This window comes from Acomys russatus, chromosome X, assembly GCF_903995435.1.
Source record: "Acomys russatus chromosome X, mAcoRus1.1, whole genome shotgun sequence".
NCBI lineage: Eukaryota > Metazoa > Chordata > Mammalia > Rodentia > Muridae > Acomys > Acomys russatus.
The window spans coordinates 117,417,678-117,437,537 of record NC_067169.1 but is presented as its reverse complement, the minus strand read 5'-3'; the positions used below and the strand labels follow the sequence as shown (position 1 = coordinate 117,437,537).

At 37.6% G+C, this 19,860-nt stretch overlaps 1 non-coding gene across 1 annotated transcript; it reads right to left on the bottom strand.

Annotated features, from left to right (window-relative positions):
* Positions 1–275: 275 nt before the first annotated feature.
* On the bottom strand, positions 276–407 carry LOC127186059 (small nucleolar RNA SNORA17). Its single transcript, XR_007830311.1, has one exon. It is a non-coding gene; the product is annotated as a small nucleolar RNA SNORA17 (small nucleolar RNA).
* Between the last annotated feature and the right edge of the window lie 19,453 nt (positions 408–19,860).

Sequence of the window (19,860 nt, the reverse complement as noted above, 5' to 3'; positions counted from 1 at the left end):
TTGGTAGCCTGCTATCCTTCCTCTGAGTGCCAAGGGGATGTGGTCAAAAATGGGGCACCAGAGTTTGTGTGAAAGTCAGTCCCCACTCTCCACTCAACTACCCATCAGGTAGGGGTTTGAAGTTTACTGTCCGTATTGTCCTTTGCTGGTGCCATAGTTTGAGCAGGACCCAGGCAGGGTTCTTTTAGTCTCAGGCTTGATCCCAGACCTGGAAGCCATCAGGGCATGTATGGTGCCTGACAGGTAGTTGTCTCAGGCTCACTTTTTTTTCAGAGTATGTTAGGCTACTAATCATTTAGATGCTCATAGGTCAGAACATTGAGCATATACATAGACTTTCTCCTTTCTGCCACCTACTGATTCACATGTAACACAGCAGCCACATCTGTAACACTTCTAGGGGCAGGCATAAAACATCTTTTTAAAGGTTCTTGGAGCATCTAAGACTCAAAGAATGATGGCCAAACACTATGATTTTCTATTCAAAAAACAGTTCTATTTCCCATGCTGTTGTTTCATAGTTTTACCTGGCACAAGACATCTAACATTAATGAAACAAATTAAGACTTTGGCAACAATGTCATATGTAGGAAATTTGTATAATTACAAGTCATATAAGTAGTCTTTCTTAAGATTAGAAAGGAGAGATAGGGATGAAGAAAAGGATGGGGGTGGAGGGAAAGAGAGAGAGAGAGGCCCTGAACTTTATTTGCTTTCTACTGACCAGTTGGAATTCCGCATTAATATCCAGAAGCTTTGGAATTAGAAAATTTCTTTGAAAAATAGTTTATGTCAGGAAGCTGTATAATTTTTTTTCAGTGAAGCATAAAACTGTGGCTGTTCTTTTGAAGTACTTCAGAGATTTATTGGTTAGGGAGCCTGTTTTGTCAATTCTACTGGATAGTTTTAACAATATAAAGTGACTGGCTTTCCAGAAAAAACTGTTGTCTGCTAGCTTCTAAGTGGTCAGTGATGAGAACACTGTAAAGCTGATAAGCACATGTGACCAAGGGAGGTTGGGAAAGAGCTGTATTGTGGACACTATTTTTAGTTCAAAAATTGCAGTTACCATCTAGTTTTGGATAGAAAACAGTCTTTGCCAAAAGCTATGATCTTGATCCCTGTTTAACATTCAGGGGGAAAATCTGATGGAAAATTAGGGGTATTGTGGTAGGGCTTCACTAAGCCAGTGTTGTCCTTAGCACATCCCAGAATGTACAATGACTTAATTCTCTATATACTGTACCTATTTTATATGCTTTCCTAATACTGATTGGGAAAACTTGATATCATTATAATTTATAGTAGAATAAAGTGATATTCAGATAAATGACATGCTTAAGGCCACACAGATATACCCAAGATCTAATATTTTAATCCTGGTGATTTGTCTCTAAAGATAGGCTTTTTGCCACATTTGTTCATAAATTAATTAATTATTGTTCTAATGTTTTATCACTGTTCTCACTATTGTTAATTGATTAAATTTTTTAGAAAACATGGTAAAATACTTAGTTTATATATGTTTATGTGTATATACATATATACATGTATGCACACACATGTACAAACATATATGTGGGACAGAACATCATCTGATAGGAAAACCAACTAAATGATGGTAGTTATAATATACATTAATTTGCAATTGTGCTTTATGAATTTAGGAGGCATTCATTGTACCTGAAAGTCTAACCTCTTATACTAAATTAACTTTGGAACTAGACACTAATGAAATGAGAAAAAAGTAAATTCTCTTGGGTATTTTGTTCTTGAAAAGAGACATATTTAGTTAGGCCAGCAGCTTCTTCTCTTATTGAATGAAATGTTTTGATATTTTAACTGTACCAAAGAGACAGAGGATAAGAAAAATCTGATGAAAGAATTCTCCTTAGCCTAAATTACAAAATGATTCCAATCATTGCTTCCATACATGAGAATAGGACAATATCTAAAAGATGGCCAACTATATATATAACTATTTGTTACAACTGGACATCAGAGAAGTAATTGAATGCCCCAAAGGAACAAAGGTGCTTGTAAAAGTCAGGAAGGAGAATGCCAGGGTACAAATCAAGTAAAGAGAGTAAGATGCAGACTTAATGATATTATTGGCAGATTGTATGAACAAAGAAGTGTGGAAAGATGCCATGAATGAAGGTTATTGTGTTACTTTTGATGATAAAGGGTTTCTCTGTGAAGGATACATGAGTGTCCATATTCTGAAGTCTTACACTTAGTGATTCCTTAAAATGTACTGCCAATACTCAACCCACAACAGAGACCTTATAGATTTTATGTAGCTGATGATAAGTTCAAAACTAAAAAAAGAATTGAAGAAATAATGTATTTGGAATTTAAATTAAAATTGTATATACTTAACCACCGAGCCTCAGATGCAGAGACCTGAGGCTAAGCAATTTTCTAAGCTTGGGGAGTACTGTGGAAAAGTGGGAGAAAGGATAGAGGGACCCATAGGGTCAAGGACAACACAAGAAGACCTACAGAGTAAACTAACCCAGGTGCATGGGGGCTCACAGAGACTGAACCACCAACCAAAGAGTGTGCATGGACAGTCACAAATGTGCAGCTTGGTCATCATGTGGTTCCTCTAACAATAGGAGTAGGGGCTATCTCTGATTCTGCTACCTAATGCTGGGTCACTTTCCTCTAGTTAGGCTGCCTTGTAACACCCCAGTGAGAGAGGATATGCTTAGTTCTGCAGTGACTTGAGGTGCCAGGGTGGATTAGTACCAATTGGGGGCCTCCACTTCTCTGGGAGGAAGGAGTGAAGGGAGTCCTGGATCATTTCACTTTGTGTACTTTTTTTTCTGTTTAGATCTATTTACTTGAAAATGTTATAATTTCATTTTTCTTAACATTTGAGTAAAAATCCATTGTGTATATGAACCACATTTTTACTATCTATTCTGAATTCATTTCTGAGATATTTTAAGCAGAGTAGTAATGAATGTGGTTATATCACTATCACTGTAGTAGGATATAGAGCTTCTTGGGCAAACACTTAGGAATGGTATAGCTGAGTTATATAGTACTATTTTCAGCTTTTTAAGAAACCTTTACACTGGCTGGGCATGGGGGTGCATGCCTGTAATTCCAACACTCAGGGAGGCCCTCACACAAGACAGCTTCCCTAAAAAAATCATATATCTTCTCACAAGACAATTTCCAGCCAAACATCACATGATACAACTGATATTTTAAACACACCAGAAACTTCCACTTCACACAACAGTACTGATGCACATATGAACTCACAGAGACTGTAGTAGCAAACACAAAGCCTGCACAGGTTCAAGCCAGGTGTGGTGCTCATACTGAGAGGCTAAGGTGGACACAGGTTCCAATCCCTAAGCAGGAAGATATCTGCAACTGACACTTGATTGCAAAGAATGAATCAGTTTTCTCCAATAGAGTCTCATTGGGTATATTAATCATCCTTAAGGTTAGACCCAGTGTAGATGGCCAACCCAAAATAAACTCAATGGTGTTTTTGTAGATTTTTGTTTCATATTGCTTTGTTTCGGCATTTGTTTTTTGTTTTCCTCATGCTTGCATGTACATTATAGTTCAGATTTTGTGTTTTTATGGTTTCTGATTGTGTGTGTTTTATGGCTAAGAAAAATTCCAGTTTGCTTGTTTATTTTTTACTTACCTGTAAAGAAAGAGCTTGAAAGGAGGGGCATGGAGTTGGGTGGTTAGGGAGGTGTGACGGATCTAAGAGGAGTTGGAGGAGAGGAAATCATGATCAGAATATATTATATTAAAACTTTTTTCAATAATCAAAGTTTATTAGCCATTTCTGTTTCTTTTTTTGGAGAACTGTTCAGTTCTTATTATTCATTGGGTTGTTTGACTTCTTGATATTTAGTATCTAATAAAACAATCCTCCCTAAGATGTATAAGCTGACAAACATTTTCTGTTATGTGGGCTGCCTTTTTACTCTACTGACAGTTTCCTTTGCTGTACAGAAGCTTTTGAATGTCACAAGAGCTGGAGAGATGGTTAAGTGGTTAAGAACATTGGATGATCTTCCAGAGGTTCCAAGTTCAATTCCCAGCACCCACATGACTGCTCATAGTCCCACAGTATCTGATGCCTTCTTCTGGTGTGCAAACATCAGAAAGTACCCATACACATAAAAAACAAATATTTAAAAATCAATGAGCTCCCATTTGTCAATTATTGTTCTTCTTTCTTGAACAATTGAAGTCCTATTCAGAGAGTCTCTCTACCTATAGCTATATCTTGAAGTGTATTCTTTATTTTTTCCTAGTAGTTTCACAGTTTCAGGACCTATGTTGAGGTCCTCAATGTTTTTGTAGGGTGAGAAACGAGGATCTAGTTTTATTCATTTACATGAAGGTAACTAGGTTTTGCAACATCATTTGTCTTTCCCCCCCCCCCCTGTGTAATTTGTATCTTTGTCAAAAGTCAGTTGATTGTGCTAGTATGCCATCTATTATGTTCCATTGATATACATATCTGGTCTTGTGCCAGTGCCATGGTGTTTTTATTGCTTTGGGTCAGTAATATACTTTGAAATCCGGCTTGGAGGCACCTCTAGCAGGATTTATTTATGCAGGATTGGTTTGGTTATCTGGAATGTTTTGTGCTTTCATATGAATTTTAAGATTTTTCTATTTCTATAAAGAATATTTTTAGGAATATGAATGGGAATGAATTGAATCTGTAGATTTTTTATAGGATGGTTTTTTTCACAGTCTTTATTTTTTATTTTTACTTTTTTATTTTTTTGATAGGTATATCTTTTTTTCCATTTTATTAATTTATTCATATTACATCTCGATTGTTAGCCCTTCCCCTGTTTCCTCCCATTCTTCCCTCCCTCCCACTTTCCCCCTTCTCCCTTCCCCTATGTCTGTGACTGAGGGAGACCTCCTCCCCCTATACATGCTCTTAGAATATTGAGTCTCTTCTTGGTAACTTGCTATCCTTCCTCTGAGTGCCGCCAGGCCTCCCCATCCAGGGGATGTGGTCAGAAAAGGGGCACCAGAGTTCGTGTGAGAATCAGATCTCACTCTCTACTCAATGGTGGAGAATATCCTGTTCGTTGGCTAGGTCTTGGTAGGGGTTCGAAGCTTACTGCCTATATTCTCTTTGGCTGGTGCCTTAGTTTGAGGAGGACCCCGGGATCCAGATCTGTCTGTCATAAAGTTCTCCTTGTAGGTTCCCAGGACCCTGTGGGTCCTACTATTTCCTTATTCTTCCATGTTACTCTCACCTAAAGTCTCAATAGGATGTCCTCTCCTCTGGCCTACTTTCTTGGTAAGTAAAGATTTTCATGGTACGTATCCCTTGGACTAGTGTTTTGATATAAGTGAGTTACCATTTGTCTCTTTTTGCTTCTGGGTGAACTCACTCATTACAATAATTATTAGATCAATCCATTTGTCCACAAATTTTGGGAATTCCTTGTTTTTAATAGATGAGTAGTATTCCATAGTGTAAATGTACCACAGTTTCTTAGTCCATTCTTCTACTGAGGGACACTTAGGCTGTTTCCATGTTCTGGCTATTATGTATAAAGCAGCTATGAACATGGTTGAGCATATGTCCCTGTTGTGTGATAGGGCATTTTCTGGGTATATTGCAAGGAGTGGGATAGCTGGGTCTTGAGGAAGCCCTATTCCCATTTTTCTGAGAAAGTGCCAGACAGCTTTCCAAAGTGGTTATACTAGTTTACATTCCCACCAGCAATGAAGGAGTGTTCCTCTCTCTCCACATCCTCGCCAACACGTGGTGTCATTTGAGTTTTTGATCTTAGCCATTCTGATGGGTGTAAGATGGAATCTCAGTGTCGTTTTGATTTGCATTTCTCTGATGACTAACGAGGACGAGCATTTCTTTAAGTGTTTCTTGGCTATTTGATACTCCTCTGTTGAGAATTCTCTGTTAAATTCCAAGCCCCATTTCACAATTGGGTTGTTTGGTTTTGTGGTGTTTAATTTCTTGAGTTCTTTATATATTTTGGATATTAAACCTTTGTCAGATGAAGGGTTGGTGAAGATCTTTTCCCAGTCTGTAGGCTGTCGCTTAGTTCTACTGACAGTGTCTCCTGCCTTACAGAAGCTTCTCAGCCTCATGAGGTCCCATTTTTTAATTGTCGACATTAAGGCCTGGGCTGTTGGTGTACTGTTCAGGAAGTTGTTTCTTGTGCCTATGTGTCCCAGGCTCTTCCCCACTTTTTCCTCTAACTGAATTAATGTCTCTGGTTTTAAGTTGAGGTCTTTAATCCACTTGGACTTGAGTTTTGTGCATGGTGACAAATAAGGGTCTAATTGCATTTTTCTACATGTAGACATCCAGTTAGACCAGCACCATTTGTTGAAGATGCTATCCTTTTTCCATTGAATAGATTTGGCTTCTTTGTCAAAAATCAAGTGAGCAAATGTGTGTGGATTCATCTCTGGGTCTTCAATTCAATTCCATTGATCCACCGGCCTATTGCTTTGCCAGTACCATGCTGTTTTTATTACTGTTGCTCTGTAGTACAGCTTGAGATCAGGTATGGAGATTCCTCCGGAGGATCTTTTATTGTATAGGATTGTTTTTGCTATTCTGGGTTTTTTATTTCTCCATATGAATTTGAGAATTGATCTTTCAATATCTTCAAAATATTTTGTGGGTATTGTGATAGGGGTTGCGTTGACAGTCTTTATTTTTTAAATCCACATGTATGAGAAGTCTTTCCATCTTCTAGTATCTCCATCACTTTCTTTCTTCAGTGTTTCAAATTATTAATTGTAGAGAACAAATGCATCTTTGCTTAGCCTTATTGCAAGGACCTTATGGTAAATCATTAAGTTATGTACTTGGCATTTCTCAGCATAGCTTCTTAGAGCAATAGTTTTCTCTTTTAGGATTATTTTCATCACATCTCATAGGTTTTGTTATACAGCATTTCCATTTTCATTTGCTTCTAGTGACTTTAAGATAACTTTCTTGATTTCTTCAAGAAGTCATTTATCATTTAAAAGATTGCTTAATATACATATTTGTGTATGTTTTAGGGTTTCTTTTTATGTTAATTTGAAATTCTATTTCATCATAATCAGACAAAATACAAGGAATTATTTCAACTTTCATATACTTGTTAAGGCATTCTTTGTGTTCTAATGGACGGCTGATTTTAGTGAATGTTATATGGGCTGCTGAGAAGGACACTCTCCTGCAGTGTTTGGATAAAATATTCTGTAGCTATCTATAAAGTCTATTTAATTTATGATATTTATTATATATGCCTATTTTTTAAGTAAGACGTGCCAGTTGTTGAACTTTTGCTATACTAAGATTAATCTTTGAATTTACATTGGATACTATGTATTTTATATAATTGGGTGTACTTGTATTCAAGGTCTTTATGTTTAGAATAATAAAGTCTTGTTTGTGGGACATTAACATAATTTTTGGAGGCAGAAGATAGATGGTTTCTAAGTTTTGATCCAATCTACTTGTCTTGGACTTCTGACTGGAGAATTAAGATGATTGATATTAAGAGTCATTGTTTAATGGTGGATATTGATTCTTGTCATTTGTTGATTTTGGTAACACTTGGTTTTCTCTTTCTTCCTCTCTTGCTTTACTATTATTCTAGTGTGACCTTATGGACTGATTCATTTTTATTAAGCCTGAGGTATTCCCTCATGTATCTTTTGTATCAGTGGCTTGGTGATAAGATCCTTTACTTCTGTTTTTATCATGGAAAGTTTAAACTTTTTTTTCCCCCAATATGGCAGAAAGGTAGCTTTTCTGGATATAGTCATCTGGGTTGGCAGTTGCTGCCTTTCAAGACTTAAAATATATTATTCTAAGACCCAGCTTTAAAAGTTTTGGCTGAATAACCTGTTGTTATTCTGACGGGTCTGCCTTTATATGTGACTTGGTGTTGTTGCTCTTTTGATGCTTTCATCTGTGTATCTAGCCAAAGGACAGGACATTCTCCACAGTTCAGTGGAGAGTGGGGTCTGACTTTCACACGTACTCTGGTGCCTCATATTTGACCACGTCCCCTGGATGGAGAGACCTGTCGGCACTCAGAGGAAGGATAGCAGGCTACCAAGAAGATACTTGATACCCTATGAGCATATACAGGGGGAGGAAGTCCCCCTCAGTCACAGTCACAGGGGAGGGGAGTAAGGGGAAAATGGGAGAGAGGGAGGAATTGGAGGATACAAGGGAGGGGATAACCATTGAGATGTAATATGAATAAATTAATAAAATAAAATTAATATATATATATAAATAATAATACTCTAAAAAAATAAAGTTCAATTACAGTATGATGAGAGGATGTTCTTTTCTGGTCTCAACTGTTTGGAGTCCTAAATTCCTTCTGAATCTGAATTGCCATCTTTCTTCTAACTGTGAAGATTTTGCTGTTGTGATTCTTTTTTTTTTTTTTACATTTTATTAAATATTTTACATATAAATTTATATTATTACACGTTCATACCATAAACTACATACAGCAAGAAGAAACACAAAACAATCAGGAATTATATAAATGTGGCATTCATAGTGTTTTGGCTATTTGTATTTGGCAGCCTTGAAGAAAACATCTTTCCTATCTTGGTGCGTCTAAATTCTGAATACATATCTATCATATCTCCTCTATCAACTTAAAACATCTACCTAGACATAAAACATCTTAACTCCTAAACAACTAAGCTTAATTGTGATTCTTTTTTAAAAAGTTTGCATCTGGACAGTGGTGGTACAAACCTTTAATTAAGGCAAACAGATTTATGTGACTTTGAGGTAAGCCTGGTTTACCAAGGGAATTCCACGAAAGCAAGAGTTACCAAGAGAAACACTATCTCAAAAAAGCAACCAACTAACTAACGAGCCAACCAACCATCAAATTAATGTTTTGATGCCTTTAGAACTACATTCTTCTATTATCTGTAGATTTCATCTTTTCAAAATGTCACATGTCTTAAGATTCATACTGCCATATTCTCATTATTTTATGTTGTCTTTGTTCTAGTTTCTTATCTTTGTCTTCAAGCTGGCAGATTCTGTACTATTCTCAATTCAATCTACTGATGAGACTGCATTTCAGAGTGTTGTTTCTTCAGCTTTTCTGTCTCTTTGTTGAATTCTTCTTACATAGTTTACATTGCTTTGCTTATTCCATTTCGCAGATTGTGTTCTTAATATGGAGTATTTTTCACATTGATTTCTTTCACTTACTATATTTTGAGTTCTCTGCAGTTTCATCTAACATACTCTTACTAGATGCCATTACTGTGGGATGAGTTTTTGGATGACTTATGGTGCCTTGTTTTTCATGCTTATGTCACTGTCTTGGGATTTACACATCTGTGGTTATTTTTTTTTTTTCTTGGAATTTGAACTTATCTGATGTATTCTTTCAGTTGAACTGTTTTCAGTGTTCAAGAAGGACTTGGATATAGCAGAGTTGAAGTGCTAGTTCAGATAATAGTTCCTCAGTCCAAGAGTCCAGGGTGCCTTGTGAGAGCTCTGTATTATTCCCTGAGTAGACTATTAACTGTGAGAACAACCACAGCTGTTGGATATTACCACCATGCAAATGTGTACTAGGCAATTAACAACAATGGCCCCTTTGACTTCAATAGCTGTTGGAAGATAAACAAGGATGGTATGGAGTGTACTGGGATGTTAGTTAATAAGGTTAGGACTGGGAGGAAAAGGAGATGTGTGAGAATAGGGATTAAATATTAGATTGACTTTTAAAGGAAAAATCATCAAGGTAGGTCAGAAAGCTGGAAGGGGAAAGGGGATACCATTCGTGTTCTTCAGTTTTAGAGTTTGTTAAAGATTGTTTATAATTGAGAAGTGAAAACATTGGGCTGGAAAGAAGTCTCAGCAGTTAAGATCAGTGGCTGCTCTTCCAGGGGACCCAGGTTCAATTCTGTAAATTGCACCCTCATATGGACATACACATAGGTAAAACATCAATGCACATGAAATAAAAAAAATTCACACCCCCAAACACAAACAAAACAAAAAACCAGAAGCCAGGCATGGTGGCACATGCGTTTAATTCCAGCACCGGGGAGGTAGAGCCAGGTTGGATCTCTGTGAGTTGAGGCTGTTATATAAATAAACCCTGTCTCCCTTCCTCTCCCCTCCCCTCTAAATCTCCCTCCTTCCTTTTCTTGTCTCTCTTGTGTATCTTCTCATTTCTTCCCAATCACTCTGCTTCCTTGCCTCTTCTTCAATACCTTCCTTCATTTTCTTTCCTTTTAATTCTCCAGAAGTCATTGCTAAAGTTGATGTACAGAGCGTCTAGTTTTAAAGCAAATTACTTGCTACATAATCATTTTATTTTTTGGTTGTGATTATTTACTATTCACTCCTGCATAAGTGTCTTAGAATGGTTTTGCTTTGATTCTGGTATATATTCATATTTCCAGAACCCAGTTTTTGTGTCAAGCACAAACTTTCATATAAAAACAAAAATATAAAGAAAGCAATTACTTCTAAGGAAGCATTAGCTCAAAGCATAATGCTTCCCTTCCCCACTTATACCCAACGTAAGATCCAGAGACAAGCTCTTTTCTGGTATTTTACACCTTATATTTGGCCAGTCTTCTTTAACCCGTTTTCTTCTTCTCAGTTCTAGAGGAGGCCTCATGGGGGAGCTGCTCTCTCACTGTACCTATGCCAGAGCGCTTGTCTCTAATAAGGACTGACCTTTAGGGATTGGAAGGAAACATGACTTTTGCTTCAGAGACAAAGATTCCTGCTTGTTATTTTCCTGCAAGTGTCTTTATTGTTTTTTTCTGAAGGAAGAAGTGTTTAAGTTTACATTTTACTTTAGCAAAATAAAATCCACAAATAAAAACCAAGATTTTACTTGCTGAACATTGAAATCAAGGATAATTTCAAGTATTTATCCCCACCCACAAATGGGTTTTCCACAAAACGTCTTTAGAAATAGTTCCTTATACATCAATTCTGTTATAATAGCACCAATTTATTTATAATCTTAAAATGTTGCCAGGATCAGAAGATGAAAATGAATCTTGTGGGCTAACATGCCAATTAATTTATAAACACAAATCTTATCTGTTTATTTTTTAAAAATAAATAAGTTTCCAGGGGGAAAGCAAATAGAAACTAATTTGATGTACCTTGTTGCTGCAAAAAATGTATTTATCTGGCTTTCAATCAGTTGGAGATTTCTGTGAATCCATATTTTGGTGCAGGTCCAAGTCAGTGATGATTATTGTTCCTATGGATGTCCCAGGGCACCAAAGAACCCCAGCACCCACTGAATCATAAAAAAGAAACAACAGTTTTGCAGATTGCTTTTCTGAGTCTATATTTTCTGTTTGATTTATCTGTTTAAATAAAACCTTTTATAAGATTACACACTACCTTTTTTGTGTCCCCCTATTTCTAATAGGGAAAACTGAAATCTAGGAAAGGAAATGGTTTTATTCTTGGGGTTAATTAAAAACAAACTGTTTGAAAATCTTTAAGTTAACATTTATTTCCTAATATTTAGTTTCTGGTCATCCTAAGGTTTCTGAATGTGTGGACATTCATTCTATCATAATATGAAAATATTTCTCTGGATCAGTGAAGTGGCTCAGTGAATAAGGGTGCTTGCAGCCAAGGCTGAAACTCTGAGTGTGATGATGCCCAAAAATTATATGGTAGAATGAAAAACAAAACAACAAAAAAAAGTTCAGGAAGTTGCCCTCTGGCTTCCACATGTATGTCATTGCATGCCCACCCCATGTAAGTAAATAGAGAAATATAGTAAAATTAAAAAGTACAAAAAAGAATACTCTTCTATTAAGACTTAGTTATCAGTCTTAATGCTCCAGAGAAAGGAGTAAGCTATTGCTTAAGAGAAGTCCCTACCACGAAAGGCAAGAAGTTAAAATACATTCTTTTTAAATGGATTCTGGAAAAAGAAGTAAAACTGATGTACAGGAAGGTGATATAAATCCATGATCTTGACCTCCCTCTGTTGAAGCTCAAGAGCTAGAGCTGGGAAGCTATTACATAATCCAAACCAAATGCACAATGCCTTTTTACCTCTTTCCTTGTTTTGAGCACTGCAGGTAGTGCGGAGGCTGTAGCCCAGCAACACTAGAGGAAGGCAGATAAATAGATAAACTTGGCTTTCCATTGCCTGTACAAGGTATGTGACAGGTCCTGAAATTTCCAGACATCCCCTGTTCTGGACAGTTTTATGTCAGCTTGACACAGGCTAGAGCTATCTGAGAGGAGGGAACCTCAATTAAGAAAATGCCTCTATAAAAGCCGGCTGCAGGCAAGTCTGTAAGGCATTAAAAAATAACTTTTGAGATATTTTTCACTTGAAGGTAACCTTAATGTTACTAAATTCACAAATATGCTAATTTTTATTACCTAATTTTAGTTATCTAAAACTTGTATTACAGATATATAGGAATGCCTACAGCAGTTGAAGCAGACATCTAAAGTATTGCCCTCCAGTAATGTGAGAGCAGAGTCACCTCTGCCTTTGGCAGGCAGCTCAAGATCAACCTTGTCAGGAAACATTGACCCTTTCTTGTATACCCAGAATTATTTTTATTGTTGGAAAGATTGTATCGAGCTACCTTTTTCTTAAATGATTGAGCTTGTCAACAAGAGTAATGGAAAGGGAAAGCGGAAATTGTCGAAATTAGAGAGGTTTGAAAATGAAAACTAGGTACTAAGTGATATGAATATCACCCATGCACATGGAAAATATAGGTTGGAGAAGCCAGAGATTCATTTTGTTTTGAATTAAATCTGTTTTTAGACAGTTTTACATATGTATGCAACACATATTGACCAGTCTTACCCCACTTCCCTACCACCTCATTCAATCCCCTCTGCTCCTCATAAATCTCTCTCATGTCCATGACTAAGAAACCAGAATTTTTAGTGTTGCTTTGGAGGTGGGGGTCATTATATGTGCATCCACCCTACAGTCAAGTTGTTCTTTGCCTTGTAGCCTGGGGTGGCTCTATCTGGCTTAGAGGAAGACTGTTAGCTTTGAGGCAGTGGAGTCTTAGAGAAGAGAGTAAATATCTTTGCATTCTAAACCTATATGTTTACTTTCCAGATGTTGTGGTGTGGGTTTGGAAAGAGGAATGATCAAAGTATCCTTAGCTAGTGAATGTCACAATAAGCATGGACACCTAAATGCCAATTTTCTGTTTCTGTTATGTGCTCAAGAAGCACTCCCAGCTGGGCACAGTGGCGCACGCCTGTAATCCCATCACTTTGTGAGGCACAGACAAACTCTGTGAGTTTGAGGCCAGCCTGGTCTACAGAGTGAGTTCCAGGACAGCCAAGGCTATGCAGAGAAACCCTGTTTCAAAAAACAAAAGCAAAACAAAACAAACAAAAAACAGAAAAGTAAATCTGTGCTCTCAAGTACATACATTTATAGCAACTTAGTAGTTTTTGTCATAAAATAGTTGAAATTATAATGTATCATTTTATTATATCTCCCTCCATTTAACCATCTAGATTATAAATTCCATTAAGATCAAGAAACTGAGCACAGGCAAAAGAGCCAATAGTAGGCCCATAACTGCCAACACCCTCCCAGGCATCCTACTGGGGGCCCTGATGACATCAGCAGCATATGTTACTACTGAGGGACATGTAGACTTTCATGGTCTGTACTACAGTCTAAAGTCACATTCACAGAGCCATGTCTGGGTTCAAGGCCCTACTGCAGCCAGGGTGTGTGTTGATGTCCATGGTCTGAGTTACCTACCACCAAAGGCTTTGTGGAGGCTTGTGGTTAGTGCTACCACCTGAAGCTATGTGGATGTCTGTAGGCCATGCTATAGCCAATGGGCCATACTGATGTGAGTGGCCTACCCTGCCACCTAAGGCCATGTTGATGTCTGGGGTCGGGTGGCCTCCAAGGGCTTTGTCTGGGTTTGAATCCTACTGCATCATGGGGCTGTGTTTGTTGTCTATGATGTCACTAGAAATTGTGGAGGTTCATGATCTGTTCTCCTGCTGACTGTGACGATCAAGGAGGCTACTTTTGCTGTGATATTGATAACTGCAGATGCACAGCTGAGAGGGAGGGACATAGAAGGCTTCTATGACAACTTCTACCCCTCTAGGTCTCCCCAAAGACAAACAACAACAACAACAAATTAGCAGTCTAGCCACTGATGAGAACTCTCAAAAAAAAAAAAAAAGTGACTGAGATGCTGAAGAGGAGCTTTCCACAACTGACGGCTTCTGGAGAGGGTGCAGGTAGGGAAAGACTCAGTACTATTCTATTTAAGGGCAGGCCACTGACATTGAGTATGCTACAGTGAGTATATAGATAACACAAAACGGACTCTCTTTTCTTTTTTTTTTCCTTCTTTTGTGGAGGAGGTCACAATGGGAGGTGGGGCTTGGAAGGACTGGGTAAGGGATTATGCTTGGGTGCATGCTGTGAAACTCCTGAATGTTTTGTGGAAAGAAAGTTTAAAAAGAACAAGCCTTAGAAAAGAAAGAGTTCCTTTAAATAGAAAAAGAATACTGTATCTTATTAAGAAAGGTATGAAAATGTCTAGTGAAAGGCTTAGCACATAGTCAGCACTGAATAACTGTAATATATGATCATTACCTTCTTTTCAGAGTCACAAAACTATATCGTTTGCCGTCACACAAACCTGTGATAATTTTTAAAATCCACTCTATGGCATCTAAAAGATTTATAGCATTTTAAAATTCAGATTCCTTGTTGGAGAAGTCAAATACATTCATTGAATTGTTGTAAGAAGCCTGTGAGAAGTGTCTGATGGGGTAGAAGACCAGATAATTCAGTTTTACAATTAAGCTTAGTTGTTAAGGGGTTAAGATGTTTTTAGGTCTAGATAGATATTTTAAGGTGATAGAGATGAGATATAATAGATATTGATTTTCATTCAGAATTTTAGATGCACCAAGATAGGAAAGATGTTTTCTTCAAGGTTGTCAAATACAAATAGCCAAAACACTATGACTGTAACATACATATAATTCCTGATTGTTTTGTGCTTCTTCTTGCTGTAGGTAGTTTATTGTATATAGGTGTGATAGTATAAATGTATAAGTAAAATATTTAATAAAAAATTAAAAATTAAAAATAAGCCTGTGATATAATGCATATAGAAACTCCAGTCATTGATTAGGTAAACAGCAATGACTGAGTGCTTCCCTTTTCTATGTTCCTTATTATTTTTTATACGTACATGCTTTCCAAGTTCAAAAGGCTACAGAGATGCTATATTGGTTTCCTGCAACAGTTATAGCAAAGGAAACAAACTGTAATTTCTTTCACACAATTCAACTTTATTCTCTTACATTTCTGGAGGTCAGAAGGCTAGATTGAGACTAGGTAGTCAAGGTGTGAGTGATTCTGGTCATTCATATACGATCTAGGGTAGAATGTGTTGGCTTTTCTTCTACAGTTCCTAGAGGATGCCTACAGTACTTGGCTCATTAGTTCTCCATCACATCACTTAATTCCATCTCTCATTCTCTGATTCTGACACTGGGGCTTTCCTCTTTCACATCTAAATATTCTTGTTATTTCATTAGTTATACCCATATAATCCAGGGTACAAAACTTTCAATCTTAAAACCCATAATTACATCCACAGAGAAACTTTTTGTTGGATGACATAACACAGTCACAAATTTGAGGTTACTAAGGGACACAGACACCTTTGGCAGAGGAATGATGACATATTTTTTAAAAATATATTTTATTAATTTATTCGTATTACATCTCAATGGTTATCCCATCCCTTGTATCCTCCCATTCTTCCCTCCCTCCCACTTACCCTCTTCTCCCCTCCTCTACGACTGTATATGAGGGGGACCTCCTCCCCCTGTATATGCTCATAGAGTATCAAGTCTCTTCCTGGTAGCCTGTTATTCTTCCTCTGAGTGCCACCAGGCCTCCCCATCCAGGGGACATGGTCAAATATGGGTCACTAGAGTTTGTGTGAGAGTCAGTCCTTACTCTCTACTCAAGTGTGGAGAACATGTTTTTCATCACAGATAATGTCTATAAAGTATGGGTCTGTTGTGATCTGCATTTATGATGCAGAATAGGGACTGAGGAGAGATAGCTCCTTAACTGAGTCAAAGGTTCCTCTGTAGTCCTTGAAAGAAGAGATATGTAATAATCGTAGCTGGAAAAAGACCAATAAGTATCAGAATCTGAGTGCTAGTTGGACTAGTTATATTTTGTTTCAAAAATGTTTTTGAAAGCAAAGAGCAATTTTATGAATGTTTGCTGAACATCTAGAAACATACAGATGTTTGATTAAAAGAAAAACTGTCACAATCTGGACAATTTAGAGTCTACCAAAGCATATTCCTGAGAAACTAAAGGGCAAACCAAGGTGTGTTGGCAGACAAAACCCAGAAGACTGCATACAAAGGTGACTTGGAGTTTTCTTTTTTTTTTTTCTTTTTTTTTTAATCTTTTTTTTTATTATTAGTTTATTCTTGTTACATCTCAATGTTTATCCCATCCCTTGTATCCTCCCACTCCTCCCCCCCCCATTTTCCCATTATACCCCTCCCCTATGACTGTTCCTGAGGGGGATTACGTCCCCCTATATATTCTCATAGGGTATCAAGTCTCTTCTTGGCTACTTGCTGTCCTTCCTCTGAGTGCCACCAGGTCTCCCTCTCCAGGGGACATGGTCAAATGTGAGGCACCAGAGTACATGAGAAAGTCGTATCACACTCTCCACTCAACTGTGGAGAATATTCTGACCATTGGCTAGATCTGGGAAGGGGTTTAAAGTTTACCTCCTGTATTGTCCTTGGCTGGTGCCTTAGTTTGAGCAGGACCCCTGGGCCCAAATCAGCCTATCATATTGTTCTACTTGTAGGTTTCTAGGACCCTCTGGATCCTTTTATTTTGCTGTTCTCCCATGCGTCTCTCATTTAGAGTCCCAATAGGATGCCTTCCCCTCTGTCCCAGTTTCCTGGTAAGTGAAGGCTTTCATGGGACATGCCCCTTGGGCTAGTATGCAGATATAAGTGAGTATATACCATTTGATTCTTTCTGCTTCTGGGTTAACTCACTCATTATGATCATTTCTAGCTCAATCCATTTATCCACAAATTTCGGGAATTCCTTGTTTTTAATAGCTGAGTAGTATTCCATAGTGTATATGTACCACAGTTTCTTTATCCACTCTTCTACTGAGGGACACTTAGGCTGTTTCCATGTTCTGGCTATTATGAATAAGGCTGCTATGAACATGGTTGAGCAAATTTTCTTGTTGTGTGCTGGAGCATCTTCTGGGTATATTCCAAGGAGTGGAATAGCTGGGTCTTGAGGAAGCCCTATTCCCATTTTTCTGAGATAGCACCAGATAGATTTCCAAAGTGGCTGTACTAGTTTGCATTCCCACCAGCAATGAAGGAGTGTTCCTTTCTCCCCACATCCTCGCCAGCATGTGGTGTCGCTTGAATTTTTGATCTTAGCCATTCTGATGGGTGTAAGATGGAATCTCAGAGTTGTTTTGATTTGCATTTCCCTGATGACTAAGGAGGTTGAGCATTTCTTTAAGTGTTTCTCAGCCATTTGATACTCCTCTGTTGAGAATTCTCTGTTTAGTTCCAAGCCCCATTTCTCAATTGAGTTATTCGGTTTGGTGGTGTTTAATTTCTTGAGTTCTTTATATATTTTGGATATTAGACCTTTGTCAGATGTAGGGTTGGTGAAGATTTTTTCCCAGTCTGTAGGCTGTCGCTTTGTTCTCTTGACAGTGTCTCCTGCCTTACAGAAGCTTCTCAGCCTCATGAGGTCCCATTTATTAATGGTTGACATTAAGGCCTGGGCCGTTGGTGTTCTGTTCAGGAAGTTGTCTCCTGTGCCAATATGTTCCAGGCTCTTTCCCACTTTTTCCTCTAAGTGGCTTAGTGTCTCTGTTTTTATGTTGAGGTCTTTAATCCACTTGGATTTGAGTTTTGTGCAAGGTGACAAATATGGGTCCAGTTTCATTTTTTTACACATAGACCTCCAGTTAGACCAGCACCATTTGTTGAAGATGCTATCCTTTTTCCATTGAATGGATTTGGCTTCTTTGTCAAAAATCAAGTGACCATATGTGTGTGGATTCATATCTGGGTCTTCGATTCGATTCCACTGATCAACCAGCCTGTTGCTGTGCCAGTACCATGCTGTTTTAATTACTATTGCTTTATAGTACAGTTTGAAATCAGGTATGGAGATTTCTCCGGAGCACCTTTTATTGTACAAGATTGTTTTAGCTATTCTGGGTTTTTTGTTTTTCCATATGAAGTTCAGAATTGAACTTTCAATGTCTTTAAAATATTGTGTAGGTATTTTGATAGGGATTGCATTGAATCTGTAGATTGCTTTTGGTAGGATGGCCATTTTTACTATGTTAATTCTCCCGATCCATGAGCAAGGAAGATCATGCCATCTTCTCAGGTCATCTTCAATCTCTTTCTTCAGAGTTTTGAAATTTTTTTCATACAAGTCCTTCACTTGCTTAGTTAGGGTAACTCCTAGATATTTTATATTGCTTGTGGCTAAAGTGAAGGGTGTGGTTTTCCTAATTTCTTCCTCTGCAAGCTTGTCATTTGTGTATAGGAAGGCTACAGACTTTTTTGAGTTAATTTTGTATCCAGCCAATTTGCTGAAGGTGTTTATCAGCTTTAGGAGTTCTCTGGTGGAGTTTTGAGGGTCACTTATGTACACTATCATATCATCTGCAAAGAGGGATAATTTGACTTCCTCCTTTCCCATTTGGATACCCTTGATCTCCTTTTGTTGTCTTATTGCTCTGGCTAGAACTTCGAGTACTCTATTGAAGAGATATGGAGAGAGTGGGCAGCCTTGCCTTGTTCCCGATTTTAGAGGAATTTCCTTGAGTATCTCACCATTTACTTTGATTTTGGCTATTGGCTTGCTGTATATAGCCTTTATTATGTTGAGGAAAGTGCCTTGTATCCCCGATCTCTCTAAAACTTTAAACATGAATGGGTGTTGAATTTTATCAAATGCTTTCTCTGCATCCAAGGAGATGATCATGTGGTTTTTTATTCTCAGTTTGTTTATATGGTGGATTACATTGATGGATTTCCGTATATTAAACCATCCCTGCATGCCTGGAATGAAGCCTACTTGGTCATGATGAATGATATCTTTGATGTGCTCCTGTATTCGTTTTGCAAGTATTTTATTTAGTATTTTTGCATCTATGTTCATAAGAGAAATTGGTCTGAAATTCTCTTTTTTTGTTGAGTCTTTTTGAGGTTTAGGTATCAATGAGACTATGGCGTCATAGAATGAATTTGGTAATGTTCCATCCTTTTCTATCTTTTGGAGTAGCTTGAAGAGTATCGGTATTAGCTCGCCTTTAAAGGTCTGGTAGAATTCTGCACTGAAACCATCGGGCCCTGGGCTTTTTTTGGTTGGGAGACCATCGATGATTGCTTCTATTTCTGTAGGGGAAATGGGACTATTTAGCTTGTTTATCTGTTCTTCATTCAACTTTGGCAAGTGAAATTGTTCAAGAAAATCGTCCATTTCCCTTAGATTTTCAAATTTTGTGGCGTATATGCCTTCAAAGTAGGATCTTATGATTCTTTGAATTTCTTCAGTGTCTGTTGTTATGTCTCCCTTTTCATTTCTGATTTTGTTGATTTCAATACTGTCTCTCTGCCTTTTAGTTAGTTTGGCTAATGGTCTGTCTATCTTGTTGATTTTCTCAAAGAACCAGCTCTTGGTTTTGTTGATTCTTTGGACTGTTTTCTTAGTTTCTAACTTGTTAATTTCAGCCCTGAGTTTGATTATTTCCAGGCTT